Raw genomic sequence first — 18,888 nt, 5'->3', positions numbered from 1 at the left:
GATCCATCTGATATCAGCAATGACATCCCTGGTTCCACGTCCTCTTCTGAATCTGACTTGAATTTCTGGCAGTTCCCTGTTGATGTACTATTGCAGCTGATTTTGAATGATCTTCAGCAAAATTTTACTTGTGTGTGATATTAATGATATTGTTCAATAATTTCTGCATTCAGTTGGATCACCTTTCTTTGGAATAGGCATAAATACAGATCTCTTCCAGTTGGTTGGCCAGGTAGCTGTCTTCCAAATTTCTTGGCATAGATGAGTGAGCACTTCCAGTGCTGCATCCCTTTGTTGAAACATCTCAGTTGGTATTCTGTCAATTCCTGAAGCCTTGTTTTTTGCCAGTGCCTTCAGTGCAGCTTCGACTTCTTTAATTAGAATTAATATATTCAATCCTCCACCTGCTTTCAGGGAGGTAATATGCTATTCTTCTCATTTTACAGAATGAAACCCAGAGACATGTAGTGACTTTGCTAAGGTCACACAGCTAGTAGGTAACATACAGGGAGCTAAACCTGGGACTAACATCCCTAGTGTGTTCTTTTAGGGAAGACAGGTGGGTAAGAAAAAGTATAACAAGAATCCTATGTAAGTAGAGAAATACCAGCAACTATCAGAAAGGCAATAAAAGGTTTCAGACAAAGAAACTCATATTTACTTTGGACGAAATGGGGGAAAATTTTGTTTCTTGTAAAAAGAAACGTTATTTTGACAAAATGAGAAGAATTGTATATAGTAGAAAGACATATTATTGGAAATAAATCAAGGAAGCTAGAATTTCATGGAGAAAGTTAAGGAAGAAGAATTCCAATGTGAAAGAGGAAAGCTACACCTTTCCTACTAATGGATTGGAGTCTGATTATTCAGGGTACTAAGATTTCCCTGACAATGGCCCAGGGCAACCTGCTCTGGAGAGCAGGTGGAGCCATTTTCTTCCCAGAAGCAGGAGGTGAACTAGAACAGAAGATAATCACAAATGATGAAGTCTGTCTCCTTCTTTTGCCACTCAAGAGCTGTGTGGACTTGGGCATGTCCCCAAAGCTCACCACCTCCATCTCTCTTTCCTCATATGTAAAAAGAAAAATTCCTCAGCATTGTTTTTAGGATTAAATGAGATAGATAGCACAGGTGAGCCTGGCACAGTATAAGTAATAAATGCTATTATTTTCACTCTGGTTACAAGAACATAACGCATTTGCAGTATCTTCATCCCCGTCATGCAAATGGTTGGTTTGTTGGATTAACTCCAGCTGAAGCTTTTTCACCACGTGCTGATCAGAGACTTATGAATCTTTAAAAAAAAAAACTTATTATTGTTGAGTTGATTTTTGACTCATGGTGACTCCATGTGTTTCAGAGTCGAACTGCACTCCATAGGACTTTTCTGGCTGCTATCTTCATGAAAGTAGATTGCCAGGCCTTTTTTCCACAGCACTGCTGAGTGGATTCAAACTGCCAACCTTTCAGTTAGTAGCTGAGCAAAAATCATTAGCGTCACCCAGGGACTCTTTATGAAGCTTAAGCAAGAGAAACTAATACGAAAATGGGTGACTAGGGGAATTAGTGAATGTGAGAAACAGAAGGAACACAATTTAATACAAAGGAAAATAGCCTAACGGCCCAGCACGCTTTGAAACACTAAAGAGCATTTTATTTCAGACAGCTTTCTGGCAATCACCTGAAGTTCATCAGGGCTAGCCTTGCCTATGCCATGGGTATAAATCATCCTTGTCTATTTGATGATAATCGTAACGGCACACTTTTTACTTTTTAGTTTAGAAAGCCTTTTCATAGACATTACTCACTTAATCATTCTTGCACCACACTATGCCAGCAGCTGCCAGCCACTCAGCTGGCTGAGGTGGGCAAAGCAAGTCCTTCTTTAGTCGTGTAAATATGAGGCCCATAGGTACCAATTCCTTCAGAGAAGGATATAATGGATTCTACATAATCTTACAAAGATTTGTGTGTCCCGTTATCTTTTACTATGCAGAAATCTTCACTGAGCGAGGCAAGCAAATGGGTCCAGAGAATAAAAGGACTCCTGAATGAAAAATTGTAAGGTCCCATTTGATGTTCAATGTTATGAGAATCCTTATGTTAGAATGAGGCAGTCTCAACTAAGGTACCAAAGGAAGGCCCATATGAAGGATGGAGAAACTGGATGAGTGACATGGGGTAGGGTGGATCTGGATGAGATGGGAACCACCACCAGCACCTCCTCTCCCACCCCCCCAGATCCCACTACCCTTTCTTGGTTGAATGCTATGAAGACTAATAATTTAACATGTGGCTATGATGACAGAAAATGGTAACTTGGAGCCCAAGAAAGCGCACATCATTAGATCTATGTACAGATCTGGGCCAGGAAAGACCCCTACAGAGCAGCAGACCAGCCTCCACTGTGCAATGCAAGACCACCATTCAACAATGACACCAGGTGGTAGCAATTGAAATCATGGTGCTAGTGGACAAGGCATGACATCCACTTTTCTTCCTCATCCCAATGTTTAAAAGAAAGGCTGAACCCTCTGGACTAAATCAGCCTGAAACTATTTGGAACAATTAGGACTATGAGCTGTAAGAAGAAGAGGTGACAGGAAGGAGATCTTGACTTCCTGCTAACAATAGCACATGGGACACTCCACTGATTAATCAGAATAATGAGATATAGCTAAACATGTGGCTTCTCATGAAGATAATCATATTGATTACATTCACAACATACATTAATCGAGCAACAACTCTGGGCTAGACACTATGAGACAGGCAGAGCAATTATTAGTTCCCATTTACAGATAAAGACACTGACTTTGTAGGGTTAAGTGGATTGCCCAATGTTTCAGAAGTAGGAATTGGATAAGCCAGTTCCCTTTCCAACAGAGATGATTCTAGGTAAACCAGGAGCAACTTCACTGCATTTCTGTCCTTTGGGACAAAGGTGGAATAGCCCACTGGGCATTGCGAAATTGTCCTCGCATGTGGGCCTGCATCACTTTCACAAAGGTCTCCTGTCTTTTCCTCTCTCCTACATGTACTTGGACAGAAACCAAGCTCAAGGTTCTGCTCACATGCTTGTGGTTTGGCTCCTAGCTGGGGATCACATTCTCTGCTCCACAGGCAAAGCCAAAGATCCTTCTTGCAAAATACTACTGGTGTCCTGGTGCCACCTCCTTAAAGAGCTGCCTACAATACGCACATGCCTGGGAGGCGGGGTGGACAGGATCAAGTGTTGGCAACCAGCAGGGACAGCAAGAAAATGTTATGCCTGCTCTGCCCCCTGTTAATAAATGTAACACCGCATTCAGGAGAGCTCTTAGGTATAAATCGGTGAAACTGAAGAGAGACAACACCTGGCAGTATCTAATGGACCAATTTTGGCCATTTTGTTTCTGCTTACATACTTGGGAGAGGAAAAGCACATGGCCATGTATTTCAGGCTCACAGTTACTTTTCCTAACGGTATCATCATGATGATAATGTTAGTAGGAACTCTTTTTGAATCAGGGCCACCTTACTGCACAACTCCAAAGGATTCCATTCACAAAGAATACAGTGTGAATGGTGCACCCCGGAGGTGTGCAACATGGCTGCATTCTATAGAATATGTTCTTTTTGGCAGGGACTGAACTAGATGATTTTTATGCAGTAATGTATTTAATCATATTTACAAGCCACATAGTAGGTATTGGTATCTCTGTTTTGCAGATGAGGAAACCAAGGACATTACCAGTTTAAATGTTTGCTTATAGTCACACACCTAGTAAGTTGCACGATCAGAATTCAAATCAGTAGTGTCCTCACTGTTGCCCTAGCATAACTGTTAGGCATGAATCTTCAAAAAGGAATTATGAAGTTACTTAGTATTGAAATGGAGACCCTATATAGGAGCAGTCATTATTTTCTCAGGGAGACACAAAAGCAAGGGGCTCAAGTGTTCATGTAGTCTTAACATTTGGAAATTTTTAATACATCTAGTTAATTTAGCGAATACTAAGTATTGACGTTCCAAAAACCAAACCAAACTTGTTGCTGTCAAGTCAATTCTGACTCATACCGACATCAGTGCATATTAATTCATGCCCACATCCAGAAAAAGCTTAAACAATTTATTTAATTACAAATGATAAACCCATATCAACACAAAGCCCTTAGACAAAACTAATCCATGTACTGGTTATCTACTATGTGTTGAATACCTATCATCTACCCATGCATTGAGTACCTACTATGTGTTTGGTACTCTTCTAAGTGATGTTCATATGCTACCAAAAAAAAACAAAAAAACCTATTGCCATTGAGCCGATTCCGGCTCAAAGTGAGCCTATAGGACAGAGAAGAATTGCCCCACAGACTTTCCAAGGAGTGCCTGGTGGATTTCAACTGCCAACCTTTTGGTTAGCAGCTGTAGCTTTTAACTACTACACCACTAGGGTTTTCTTCCATATATTAGCATGTATTAAAAAAAAAAAAAAAAAAACACATGAGGCAGTTCTACTCTCTCACATGCGGTCACTATGAGTTGAAATCAACTCAATGGCACCTAACAACAACAATAAAAACAATCCCCAAAACACACGTATAAGGTAGGTACTGTTGTTAGCCCTATTTTACACAGATATGTTAAGGAACTTGCCTAAGATAAGACAGCTACTAAGTGGGAAATCCAGCATATGTACCAGGCAATATGGTTCTGGGGTCTACTCTGCTGCCTCAAAGATCTGGAGGATGGTGATCAACAGGACATGGAAAGCAACAGAAAGAGTTAAGAAGGGTAACCATATAAAAACAAGCAAGAAACAGGCTCTCACACAAGGTAAAGCACCAGCTCCAGAATGTGCTCAATATTACAAGGCAGAGACCTCTGGGCAATGCCCAAGAATGAGGAGGCACATTCTGTGCAAAGTCACTAAGAATACCAGAGACCTGGAGTAGGGACCATGGGGGACAGATGCCACACAACAAACCACAAACATCATGGTCCATGGAATAATGCAACTCTTTCAATCATACCTCTTTACATAGAACAGAGAGGGAGGGAGGAAACAAGATTGTATAACATTACAAGTTTCCCCAAGGTTCCTATGTAGATTCTACTGGTTCATCCTGTTTTGACTACCTTTATGGTTGTTTTGAGGCAGTAGTAGTTCACTGATAAAATGCTCACCTTCCATAGGAGAGACCAAGGCTAGATTCCCAGCCAATGCTCCTCTAGCATAGCCACCATCCATTTGTTTGTTATAGGTGGATTGCCTGTTACTGTGAACAGGTTTCATTGGAGTTTCTGACTAGACAGACTAGAAGAAAGGCCTAGCGATCTACTTCCAATATCAGCTGGTGAAAACCCTACGGATTGCAACAACCCAACCTGCAACAAATCATAGGGATGGCACAGGATGGGGCAGCATTTCATTCTGTTGGGTATCATGTTTTGGGGGCTGACGGCAAGGCAGCTAACAATAACAACAAATGGTTGTTTTACAAACGAAATTAATCTCCTTTATTTAATGTTGTTCTTCTACAAACATAGGGAGCTGATTAATTTTCGCAACACTCTCATCAATATAGGCAATTACATTCGAAGGTGCTGCTGATCCCATTCTAACCCAGAAATTGGGAGAGAGAGTTCCATCACTTCTGTCCAAAGTGAAACTTGGCACCAAGCCTGAGTAGAACAATGGGTCATACCCAAGAGTCCCAAATCTTAGCCCACAACTTCCCCTCTCTTTTCACTGGAAAAAAAAAATATTTAACCCATGACTTAAACTCTACTGAACAAATTCAACTTTCTTTTTTTTTTTTAGTAGGCTAAATTTCTGTCCTCAACAGCTCTACTTCTTCCAGAAAGGTAGAAAGGTACTGCTGACTTTCCAGTCATGTGAGCATGAACTCACTTGTTTGGAGACTTCTTATCCTAGTCTATATCTGACAAGTATGAAAGTCTTTACTCGGGGGAAGAAATTATAACTCTACCTTTCCCTCCCCGGGAGGAAGAGCAGAGCCTTTGCGTGGTGGTAATATTATCTGCCTGGTCTTCACAGTACACTCCATTATACAACTTCTCATTATTTAGCATCAGTCCCTTTTCCCAGTGTCCCAAAGGGAAATGCTTTGACAAACATCTCATTCATCTCAGTAGGACTTTCGAAAGTCAGAATAATATGCATAAACACAATTCACAATTGAGCTTGGAGGCAGGTCCAAAAGAAATTATCTAATACCATTATGGCCCACGGGAAGGAAGGTCAAAGAGGCCTAACTGGGTTCTGTGATTTCCAGAGTTGAGGCTCCAGAGTGGTTAAAAAATAAGTGCACTGAGGAAGTGGAAGAGTTGCTCAGACACAGGAACACCAGCAAAAATTAGGCCCTTGATAAGTATAGCATCTAGGTTTAATTATTCAGTACCTTTGAGTATCCTGAGTAATAACTGTTACAGAGAAAGCCTGAGAAACCATGAAAAGTTGTTCCATGAAAGGTATAGGCAACAGGTGTGACTTCCTCATTAAAAAAAAAAAAAGATTTCCTATCTTTTCCTAGTCCACCAACTGTCCTAGTCATTCATTTGTTCATTTTTTCATTAAATTATTGCACACTTAATATACATTATATATTATGCCAGGTTGTTGTTGTTAGGTGCCATTGAGTTGGTTACAACTCATAGCAACCCCATGTACAACGGAATGAAACACTGTCTAGTCCTGCATCGTTCTCATAATCTTTGTTATGCTTGAGCCCATTGTTTCAGCCACTGTGCCAATCTATCTTGTTGAGGGTCTTCCTCTCTTTCACTGACCCTCTGCTTTACCAAACGTGATGTCCTTCTCCAGGGACTGGTCCTTTCTGATAACATGTCCAAAGTAAGCAAAAAAAAGTATCACCATTCTTATTTCTAAGGAGCATTCCGGCTGTACTTCTTTTAAGACAAATTCATTCATTCTTCTGGCAGTCCATAGTATATTCAATATTCTTTGCCAACACCATAATTCAAAGACATCAGTTCTCCTTTGGTCTTCTTTATTTATTGTACAGTTTTCACATGCATATGAGACAATTAAAAATACCATGGCCTGGGTCAGGCACACCTAAGCCCTCAAAGTGACATCTTTACTTTTTAACACTTTAAAGAGGTCTTTTGCAGCAGATTTGCCCAATGCAATGCATCATTTGATTTCCTGACTGCTGTTTCCATAGGCGTTGGTTATGGATCCAGGTAAGATGAAATCCTTCACAACTTCACTCTTTTCTCTATTAAGAACGATGTTACTTATCAGTCCAGTTGCGAAGACTTTTGTTTTACTTATTTTGAGGTGTAACCCATACTGAAGCCTGTAGCCTTTGATCTTCATCAGTACAAATAAGAAATCAGTACCTTCAAGAAGTATGCAGTAGGGCCATAAAAAGACTCTAAAAGACCAATTGAGTAGTACAATGCTAAAGGGGCAGAACCACCACCCATCTGTCAGTTTTTCGAACTATGGTGGCTTGCATGTTGCTATGATGCTGGAAGCTATGCCACCAATATTTCAAATACTAGCAGAATTATCCATGGTGGGCAGGTTTCAGCAAAGCTTCCAGATCAAGGCCTACAAAGAAAGACCTGGTGATCTACTTCCAAAAATTAACCAGTGAAATCCTTATAGATCTCAACAGAATATAGTCTGATACTATGCATAGAAAACCCAAAAGACTCCATGAGAAAACCACTGGAACTAATAGAAAGATTCAGTAGAGTAGCAAGATACAAGATAAACATACAAAAATCAGTTGGATTCCTATACATCAGTAAAGAGAATGATGAAAAGGAAATCAGGAAAACAATACCATTTATACCAGCCCTAAAAAAAATAAAATACTTAGGAATAAATCTAATCAGGGATGTAAAAGACCTATACAAAGAAAATTGCAAAACACTATGGCAAGAAACCAAAAGAGATCTACATAAATGGAAAAAGCACACCATGCTCATGGATAGGTAAACATTTGAAAATAACAATTCTACCCAAAGCAATTTACAAATACAATGCAATCCCAATCCAAAGACCAACAACGTTCTTTAAAGAGATAAAAAAACCAATCATTAACTTTATATGGAAAGAGAAGAAACCCCAGATAAGTAAAGTACTATTGAAGAAGAAGAATAAAATAGAAGGACCCGCACTACCTGACCTCAGAACCTACTACACAGCTACAGTAGTCAAAACAGCCTGGTACTGGTACAACGACAAAAAAATACACTTAATTTTGCTCATGCAGAACCTGTATATAGACCGAGAGGCAGTCGTTCGAACAGAGCAAGGGGATATTGAGTGGTTTAAAATGAGGAAAGGTGTACATAAGAGTTGTATCCTTTCACCATATTTATTCAATCTGTATGCTGAGCAAAAAACCGAGAAGCTGGACTACATAAAGAAGAACAATGCTGCAAGACTTATTAACAACCCGCAATATGCAGACGACACAACCTTGCTTGCTGAAAGTAAAGAAGACTTGAAGTACTTAGTGATGAAGGTCCAAGACTACAGCCTTCAGTGTGGTTACACCTTAACATAAAGAAAACAAAAATCCTCACAACTGGACCAATAAACAACATCATGATGAATGGAGAAAAGATTGAAGTTGGTAAGTATTTCATTTTACTTGGATCCAAAATCAATGCCCACGGAAGCAGCAGTCAAAAAATCAAGTGATGCATTGCATTGAGCAAATCTGTTGCAAAAGACCTCTTTAAAGTGTTAAAAAGTAAAGATGTCACTTTGAGGACTAAGGTGCACCTGACCCAAACCATGGTATTTTCAATCACTTCATATGCATGCAAAACCTAGATAATGTTTAAGGAAGACCAAAGAAGAATTGATGTCTTTGAGTTATGGTGTTGGCAAAGAATACTAAACATACCATGGACTTCCAGAGTCTGTCTTGGAGGAAATACAGCCAGAATGCTCCTTAGAAGCAAGGGTGGAAAGACTTGGTCTCATGTACTTTGGACATGTTATCAGGAGGAACCAGTTCCTGAAGAAGAACATCATGCTTAGTAAGGTAAAGGGTCAGCAAAAAAGAAGACCCTCATTTAGGTGGATTGTCACAGTGGCTGGAACAATGGGCTCAAACACAACAATGATTGTGCGGGTAGCATAACACTGGGCAGTGTTTTTTTTCTGTTGTACATGAGGTCAGAATCAAGTCGACAATGACAACACGCAGCGGTCACAAGTGGACCCAAATATACCAATGATCGTGAATATGGTGCAAAACTGGGCAAGGTTTTGTTATGTTGTACATAGGGTTGCCATGAGTCAAAGCCAACTTAACAGCAACAAATAACAACAACAACAACAAAGGAACAGAAAGGAGGGAATGAAAATCTCTAAAAATGTCAAGGCAGGTCTCCTTGAAGACATGATGTGTAAAGACCTTTAAACAATGAATAGGGGTACAAGATGCAAAGAAGTAAGAGAAGAGCATCCCAAGGAGTGGTAATGCCATGACCTCTTTCATTAGGAAAGGATCACACAGAAAAACATGAAGGCTTGAGGAAGAAGGTTAGAAACAAAGGTCAGAAAAGTAGTGAAAGACAATGACAGGAAAGTAGCCCTTCCTTCTAGCCTTCTAGGATATCATTACCACATATGAGAAGTAAGAGCCTTAGAGGAGACACTGTGTCTACTGCCCAGCAAAGGTCAGCCTTTGGAGGTTGTAAGGTATGCTGTGGCTGCCCTGCAGGTCCCCCCTTGGAGTCTGGGAGAAGCCTTCACAGCTGTTCTTGCTCAGAAGCTCAACGAAGCTATTTTGGGCTGGATGGGGTCCATGGTGATGACTGCCCAGCCTGGGCAACTTATCCAGTGTTGCTTTTTAGCATTATGTTTTCCTTGTCATTTAGCTTTGTACCATACAATTACTCAAATAAGGAAAAAAAAAAAAAAAGGAAGAAGGACATGACTGCATCTTATTTTTAGTACTCATATCAATGATGGCAATCTCCTCTGCATTTCAATAGGAATTTTGCATATCAAAATCCACCAAAATAAAGCATAGTAAACATATTAGAATCCATAATGACACTTTTTTCTGTGCTGTTTCAAAATATGTTTGTCTGTTTTGAAATACCAAAATGTCTCAGCCCAAATTAAAGACTAATCCATTGACAGATGGGCAAAAAACATATAAACGAGACAAGCATCCTCAGAAATGTATACCTCACTTGATTGCCTTCTAGGTCAGAGAAGATTTAAAAAATGATAACATCTTTTCTTTCTGCACACCTTCCTTCTGAAGAATTCAAAGCAAATATTATCCTATTTCACAGGATTCTATGGTGGTAGGTTTCAGAGGCTCTGTTGTCTTTGCCCTGTGTTTGTGCAGTCTCTAGGAGATGAATCTCTATCCCATTTGAAAATTAAAGATAGAGAAAGAATTAGGCTGTAAAAAAAAAAAAATCTCTCTCCCATTTGAAAATTAAAGATAGAGAAAGAATTAGGGTGTAACTCACTAATAAATGTCACACGCCTGAGTTAGAGAGATCCCTGTTTCAGTACTAACGATGGCTACCACTTAACCCACCATGTGCACACACTAGTGCTGGGAACTTTACACATAATATTATAATTTAATTTTCACAACCACTCTAGAAGAAAGCGATATCCCAGTTTTACCTATAAGAGCACTGAGGCTCAAGGACACATAACTAAAATGAAGAATAAATAAGAACTATCAAAGTCCATTTTTTTGTTCTTTGGTTTGTTTTGTTTTGTTTCCAAAATATTACATGATCTCTCAACAAAGGAGCCCTAGTGGCACAGTGGCTAAGAGCTCAACTGCTAACCAAAGGCTAGTAGTTTGAATCTACCAGCTGCTCTTTGGAAACCTTATGGGGCGGTTCTACTCTGTTCTACAGGATCACTATGAGTCAGAATCAACTGGAACACAACGGGTTTGTGTGTTTTTTTATTTATTCATTTTTTTTGGGGGGGGTCATAAGGAAAAAAAAAACCACTTGCATTAATTTTAAGCTATCTCTTTTCATTCTCCCTCATTTGGTAGTGGTCAGAATCTACATATAAGAACCATATGGATTTGAAAATATATTTTAGATCCTTTTATTTTCCTGGAATCTTCCCTAGAACTCCCAGATCTCAAGCCTCCCTTTATTGGTCCACATTTCTAATATTTAATCAGTGATTTATCAGAATCTAAGAAAACTATCTAGTTCTGTCTTCATTCAGTCATTAATGTAACAAATGTGTTAAGTGTCTTCTTATGTCATGTATTCCTCTATATGATCCACAAAGATGAAATAATACTACTCCTACCATTGAGGACCTCCAGACATATGTCATAAATAGTTTCAACAATGTAACAAACACTATCTTATAACAGAAGCCTATGGAAAGCACTACATGGAACAAGGAAGGGAAGTGCCAACTGCTATTAGCTCCAGAGAAAATGCAGGAAGGAGGTGTCATATCATTTAAGTCTTAAAAGAAGTTAGAATTTCTCAGGTCATCCCAACCAGCAATTGTCAAAGAAGGGAGGATAGATTGAAAAACATTCTATATTTCCAGATGAAAATACACCGTGATTCCCACTATCACATTAAAAAACAAATAAATATATCTAATCCTAACTGATTCACACACTCTACATGCTTATGATAATATCTAATGAACAGTGATTGCACTGGTAAGTAATAGGACCATCATGAAACCTGATGACATCCACAAAGCAGAAAGTAGAAAATTCATTCAGAAGATGAATGTTGTTGTACTTAGTTACCTAGTTTGAAGTTGGTCAGCTAATGGTACGGTCTTGTCCTATGGGCTTTCTGACAAACTAGAACTTGGGCCTCACAAAGAGTTAGCCTGTAGGATCCAATCCTAACTTGCCTGGGTCTTTTTCATTGCTTTCTAATCAAAAATCAAAGCCTAAGATTATCGACCTTCATACTCTAGAGCACCACTTAGCTCCGTATGAAATACATGAACCTTAAAACGCTAGATGTAAAGTAGTATAGATAGAGCGTAGGCTAAAATCTGACTTCAGCTAGAATGTATCAAACAATGAATGTGTTTTAAATAGAGACCTCAGAAAACAACACCCTGAATCACTAAAAAAGATTTTGTTTAATGCCTTATGTCCAAAATGGATTATCCAATCCACATCGCTTTGTAAGAGAGAAAGTAAAATCAAATTTATAGATTAGAGTGGGATACCCATCAGGCTGGATCAGACCCGCCACTGATATAAAACATAGAATTTCAGGATATCCTTCTAAAATGGAAATGATGACTCACCTTTAACCTTATCCCTGAAGGGACTTATGAACTCTACAGATAGGATATATGGTCCATTTTCCACTTGCTCATTTTAGGAAGGAGAATGGCTCTGCTAACAGATTTCCAAGTCACAGGGCACCTAGTGTTGCTTCTTGGAGCAGGAATTCAAAAGCAAGGCAGCTCTAGCTTTATGGGACCAAGTGTTGTCCTAGGGCATAGTATACCACTAAGCAGACTTCATATCCATCAATCCTTCCAGGTGTTATTTCCCTGGGTACATGTTGGGCACTGTCACTAAAGAAACTCTGTGCATGAACCAAGCCACGCCACTCACCACTGCTACAATTCGATTATAAAGAATTACTATAATATCTTTCCTTTTCCTGCTCACTGCTGCTACTAAGACTGATTTTAATTGGATTCAGGAACTAAAACACGGCTATCGTTTCAGAGAAAGGCCAGAGCTCTTTGTCCTTCCTACTTTAAGGTGGGCAAATACTTTAGCTGCTTAAATCAACAACCGAAGAACACCATACAATATGAATAAATACAATCTTCCCACTGCAGGAGACAGTGCCTTTCCAAAAGCAAAGAAGCCCAGTTTCCTCCATTCTGACTTTGACGGAATTATTTTCAAACATCGCTTCTTGCTGAATTGATCCAAGTACATTCTAAAACAGTACATGAACAGCACAGTCCTCCACTTGTGGTATAAGCAAGGATTGGTGAGCAATGATGGTCCCTGGGTGGCACAAATGATTTGCACTTAACCACTGACCTAAAAGTTGGTGACGAACTCACCCAGAGCCTCTGTGGAAAAAAGCCCTGGCAATCTGCTTCTCTAAAGATTATTGTTGTTGTCCATTCTGACTCATAGAGACCCTAAAGGATAAAGTAGAACCACCCTGTAGGGTATAGTCAAGAAAACCCTATGAAACAGTTCTCTCTCTAACACATGCTGTGCAGTGGCCATGAGTCAGAATTAACTCAAATGCAACAGGTTTGGTTTTCTGGTTTGAAGAGCAATGAGAATAATAAGCAATTGAACTCACTGAAGAGCTGAAAATGTCCCTCTGTGACAGAAACTAGCATAAAATTCTGATTACATCTAAATGATTCCCAATTTCTTATCATTTCTGCGTGATCGGGTTCAAACAAAACCAGTGGATTTTATTATTAATACTCACAGGATTCTTTTCTGTTTTGCTCTGGTTTACCAGATCCATACATAGTACATTAAGACTATCCCAAATAAGCACAGGGCTTAGGACAAAAATCCCAATCTTTTGAAACACGAACATTACTGTTATTTACTTAAATTCACTTCCCCACTTTCTGAATATGTGTGGCTCAGTTTTCAACATATCCCATTTAGTACGCATACACTTAGTATTAGCTAATTGGTCCCTTTGGGAATCTAAACTTAGGTACATATACCACTACATCTTGGAATTCATAATTCTTTCATAATCACCTCCCATTTGGCATCTGTGAACTCACAAAGGCGTGTTTTTTTTTTTTTAATGAAGATCTGTTCAGAGTCCAATATTTACATAAACAATTTCTGTTTCACCTATATGTTCCTTCATGCACCAATAACCTCTCCATATATGTAGGGCTGTAAATTTCATGTTACATAAATTTTAGACTACAGGAATACTTCAAGCAATCTTCACCATTTTTTTTAGCCTGAGAAGTCAGGAAGGCAGAGGCTAAGGAAGTATTCTGTGAATTTTTCATGGAGGAAATAAAGTACAATTTGAATTGTGGACATTATTTGAGTTGTAGGAATAATTTGAGCTGTTTGATGTAGTCTTCATCCCTACACTGAAATCTCCTTGGTGTCAGGGACTATATACCTACTCAGTACATGGTAGTCATTTCATAAATGTCCATTGAATTGAATTTTTAGTCCACCTGAGTTTCTTCCATTGTAAAATAAGAAAACATAATTATGATTTTCCAGGTCATATTTAGACTCTGAGGCAAGGGTGATTCAGTGGTAGAATTCTTGCCTTCCATGAAGGAGACCTGGGTTTGATTCCTGGCCAAGGCACCCCATGTACACCCACCACCAGTCTATTAGTGGAGGCTTGTGTGTTGTTACAATGCTGAACAGGTTTCAGCAGAGCCTCCAGACTGAGACAGGCTAGAAAGAAAGCCCTGGTGATCCCCTTCTGAAAATCAGCCAATGAAAACCCTATGGATCACAATGGTCTAATCTGCGACTGATCAGGCAGATGGTGCAGGACAGGGCCAAGTCTTAGTCATTTTTGTACAGGGTCACCACGAGTTGGGGCCAACTCAATGGCAGCTAACAGCAACAATACCTACATTCGATGTTCTTCTTCAATTGCATGCCCACTGCATGCTTAAATTCTCTGCTTACCAACTCATAAATGATAAAAAAGAATAAAATGCGGGTGGAGCCAAGGTGGTACAATAGACAGACGCCTCCAGCGAGATCTCTTTACAACAAAGACCTGAAAAAACAAGTGAAATGAGTATATTTGTGACAAGCTGGGAGCATCAAAGGTAAGCTTAGACAATGAACTGAGGGTCAGGGGAAGGAAGAAACTGTTCAGAAACAGAGAGGAGTTACTGGACCTGAATCACGGAGAGCCCTCAGGCACCATTCCTGGAGCACTGGCAGCAGAGGTGGGCTGGTCCTAGCGTTGGCCACAGTTTCCTCAGGGAAAAGCAGCCAGCCACACAGCCCACTCACGCCTACGGAACCTGAGGAGAACGGAGCTCCCTGAAAAAACTAAGTACTTGTGTATATTTCACCGTGCCCCTCCCCGCCCCCCACCCCCAAGCCAGCTTCAGTGGCTGAATCCCTGGGCCTGAGATAGACCCTGATGAGCACCTAGAGCCATCCTCCTGGCCTTGGGGAAGGAAAAAATTAGCAACTGGGGAGACAAGATAATTTGCTACCTCCATTAACAGAGGGAGCTCAGGACAGAAGCGGCTCCTCTCCAGGCCTAAACCATCCGTGGACCTTGAGCACCTTTCCCTTATGCATGGACATGTGTGGGCCTATTTCAGAAGAATAGGCCCTTGTTGACAGACTCCAACCATTTCAGCTGTGCAGTGGAGGGGTGGGTGTTTGAATTTTGACATTGCTTTGCCTATTAAACAAGGTCCTCGCCTACCCATATCAGGCACCGAAGGACTGGAAGCTCCACTCAGGTCACCCAGCCACCTGCGACAGGGGTCCAAAGATAACTGGTACCTCCCAGTCCTTACAACCAAAAACTCTGGGTGCCCATGGTTGCTCTGCAGAACCCACCCACCAGCACACTCTAGGGAACAGAGACACTTTTTCATCAGAGACACTCAAAGGTCAATTCTCAGCCCCCTGCCTTGTTCAGAGCATGACCCCCTGCTGCAATCAGATACTGGTATATATGTCAATCACCCCTGCCCCTCTAAGATGGTAAGAGAGAGCCCGTACCACACACTTGATGATCAGCTACCTGAAAACCTGAGCTGAATTCATACAAGAAAACTGAATGGACTCCTAGACTTATATACCTGATAACAGCTCTAGCCAGCTGGGGACAGAACACCAGAGCTCCAAAGGAGAAAATAATCAAGCTAGCTCACTCAAGCAACCCATAGGGATATACCAAAACAAAACAAAGCAAGCAGCTACGACACAGTAAGCAAGCATAAACTAATACAATAACTTATAGATGGCTCAGACACAACAGTCAATATCAAGTCATGTAAAGAAACAGACCACGATCACCTCAATAGGCTCTCAAAACAAAGAACCCAGGGATTTCTAGATGAAAGTGCATTCCTGGAATTACCAGATGCAGAATACAAAAGTTTAATATACAGAACCCTTCAAGACATCAGGAAGAAAACGAGGCAATACACAGAACAAGCCAAGGAACACACAGATAAAGAAACTGAAGAAATGAGAAAGATTATTCAGGAACATAATGAAAAGTTTAACAAGCTAGAAAAATCCATAGACAGACAGCAATCAGAAATTCAGAAGATTAACAATAAAATTACAGAATTAGACAACTCAATAGAAAGTCACAGGAGCAGAACTGAGCAAGTAGGAGCTAGAATTTCTGAACTCGAAGATAAATCACTTGGCACTAATATATCTGAAGAAAAACCAGATAAAAGAATTAAAAAAAAAAAAGTAACCTTAAGAATCATGTGGGACTCTATCAAGAGAAATAGCCTACAAGTGATTGGAGTACCAGAACAGGGAGGGATAACAGAAAATACAGAGAAAATTATTGAAGATTTGTTGGCAGAAAACTTCCCTGATATTGTGAAAGATGAGAAGATATCTATCCAAGATGCTCATCAAACTCCACATAAGGTAGATCTTAAAAGAAAGTCACCAAGACATATTATAATCCAGCTTGCCAAAACCAAAGATAAAGAGACAATTATAAGAACAGCGAGGGATAAACAAAAAAGTCACCTACAAAGAAGAGGCAATAAGAATAAGCTCAGACTACTCAGCAGAAACCATGCAGGCAAGAAGGCAATCGGATGACATATTTAAAAAATTAAAGGAAAAAAACTGCCTGCCAAGAATAAATATTTCCAGCAAAACTCTCTCTTAAATATGAAGATGAAATTAAGATATTTCCAGACAAACACAAGTTTGGGGAACTCGTAAAAACCAAACCAAAACTACAAGAAATACTAAAAGGAGTTCTTTGGTTAGAAAATCAATAACATCAGGTATCAACCCAAGACTAGAACACTGGGCAGAGCAACCAGAAGCCAACCCAGACAGGGAAATCCAAAAAAACTAAGCAAGATTATTTAAAAAAAAAAAAAAAAAAGCCCAGAACAGGGTAACAGCGATGTTACTGTATAAAAGCAGACAACATTAAAATAATAAACAGGGACTAAGAAATGTAATCATACACCTTCCATAAGGAGAGGAAGATATGGCGATACAAAGAAATAAAAGTTTTAAATTTAGAAAAATAGGGATAAATAATAAGGTAACCACAAAGGAGACAAACTATCCTACTCATCAAAATAAAATACAAGGGAAAAATAGAGACTCAGCAGAAACAAAATTAACAACAACAAATATGAGGAAAGGGCAATATATAAAGAAAATCTACTCAGCACATAAAATCAAGTGGGGAAAAGAAACTGTCAACAACACAAAAAAAGATCAAAATGATAGGACTAAATTCATACCTATCCATAATTACCCTAAATGTCAATGGACTAAATGCACCAATAAAGAGACAGAGAGTGGCAGAATGGATTAAAAAACAAGATCTGTGTATATGCTGCCTACAAGAGACACACCTTAGACTTAGAGACACAAACAAACTAAAACTCAAAGGATGGAAAAAATATATCAGGCAAACAACAATCAAAAAAAGAGCAGGAGTGGCAATATTAATTTCTGACAAAATAGACTTTAAAGTTAAATCCATCAGAAAGGATAAGGAAGGACACTATATAATGATTAAACGGACAATACACCAAGAAGATATAACCATATTGGATATTTATGCACCCAATGACAGGGCTGCAAGATACATAAAACAAACTCTATCAGCATTGAAATCTGAAATAGACAGCTCCACAATAATAGCAGGAGACTTCAACGCACCACATTCGGTGAAGGACAGGACATCCAGAAAGAAGCTCAGTAAAGACACGGAAGATCTAAATGCCACAATCAACCAACCCGACCTCGTAGACATATACAGAACACTCCACCCAACAGCAACCAAGTATACTTTCATTTTCTAGTGCATATGGAACATTCTCTAGAATAGACCACGTATTAGGTCATAAAGCAAGCCTTAGCAGAATCCAAAACATTGAAATATTACAAAGCATCTTCTCTGACCATAAGGCCATAAAAAAGTGGAAATCAATAAGAGGAAAAGCACAGAAAAGAAATCAAATACTTGGAAACTGAACAATACCCTCCTCAAAAAAGACTGGATTATAGAAGACATTAAGGATGGAATAAAGAAATTCAGAGAATCCAATGAGAATGAAAACACTTCCTATCAGAACCTTTGCGACACAGCAAAAGCGGTGCTCAGAGGCCAATTTAGATCAATAAATGCACACATCCAAAAAGAAGAAAGGGCCAGAATCAAAGGATTATCTCTACAACTTGAACAAATAGAAAGAGAGCAACAAAAGAGACCCACAGGCACCAGAAGAAAACAAATAATAAAATTTAGAGCTGAACTAAATGAAATAGAAAACAGAAAAACAATTGAAAGAACTAACAAGACCAAAAGCTGGTTTTTTGAAAAAATCAACAAAATTGATAAACCACTGGCCAAACTGACAAAAGAAAAATAGGAGAGGAAGCAAATAACCTGAATAAGAACTGAGATGGGCGATATTACAACAGACCCAACTGAAAGTAAAAGAATCATATCAGATTACTATGAAAAACTATACTCACACAAATTTGAAAACCTACATAAACTAACACAAACAGAGGTAGAACTAAATAGACACATAACAGAACAAGAGATTGAAAAGGTAATCAAAAAACTCCCAACAAAAAAAAAAGCCCTGGCCCGGATGGCTTCACTGCTGAGTTCTACCAAATTTTCAGAGAAGAGTTAAAACCACTACTACT

Source organism: Loxodonta africana, chromosome 5 (genome assembly GCF_030014295.1).
Source record: "Loxodonta africana isolate mLoxAfr1 chromosome 5, mLoxAfr1.hap2, whole genome shotgun sequence".
Classification (NCBI taxonomy): Eukaryota; Metazoa; Chordata; class Mammalia; order Proboscidea; family Elephantidae; genus Loxodonta; species Loxodonta africana.
This window is presented reverse-complemented; position numbering follows the sequence as displayed.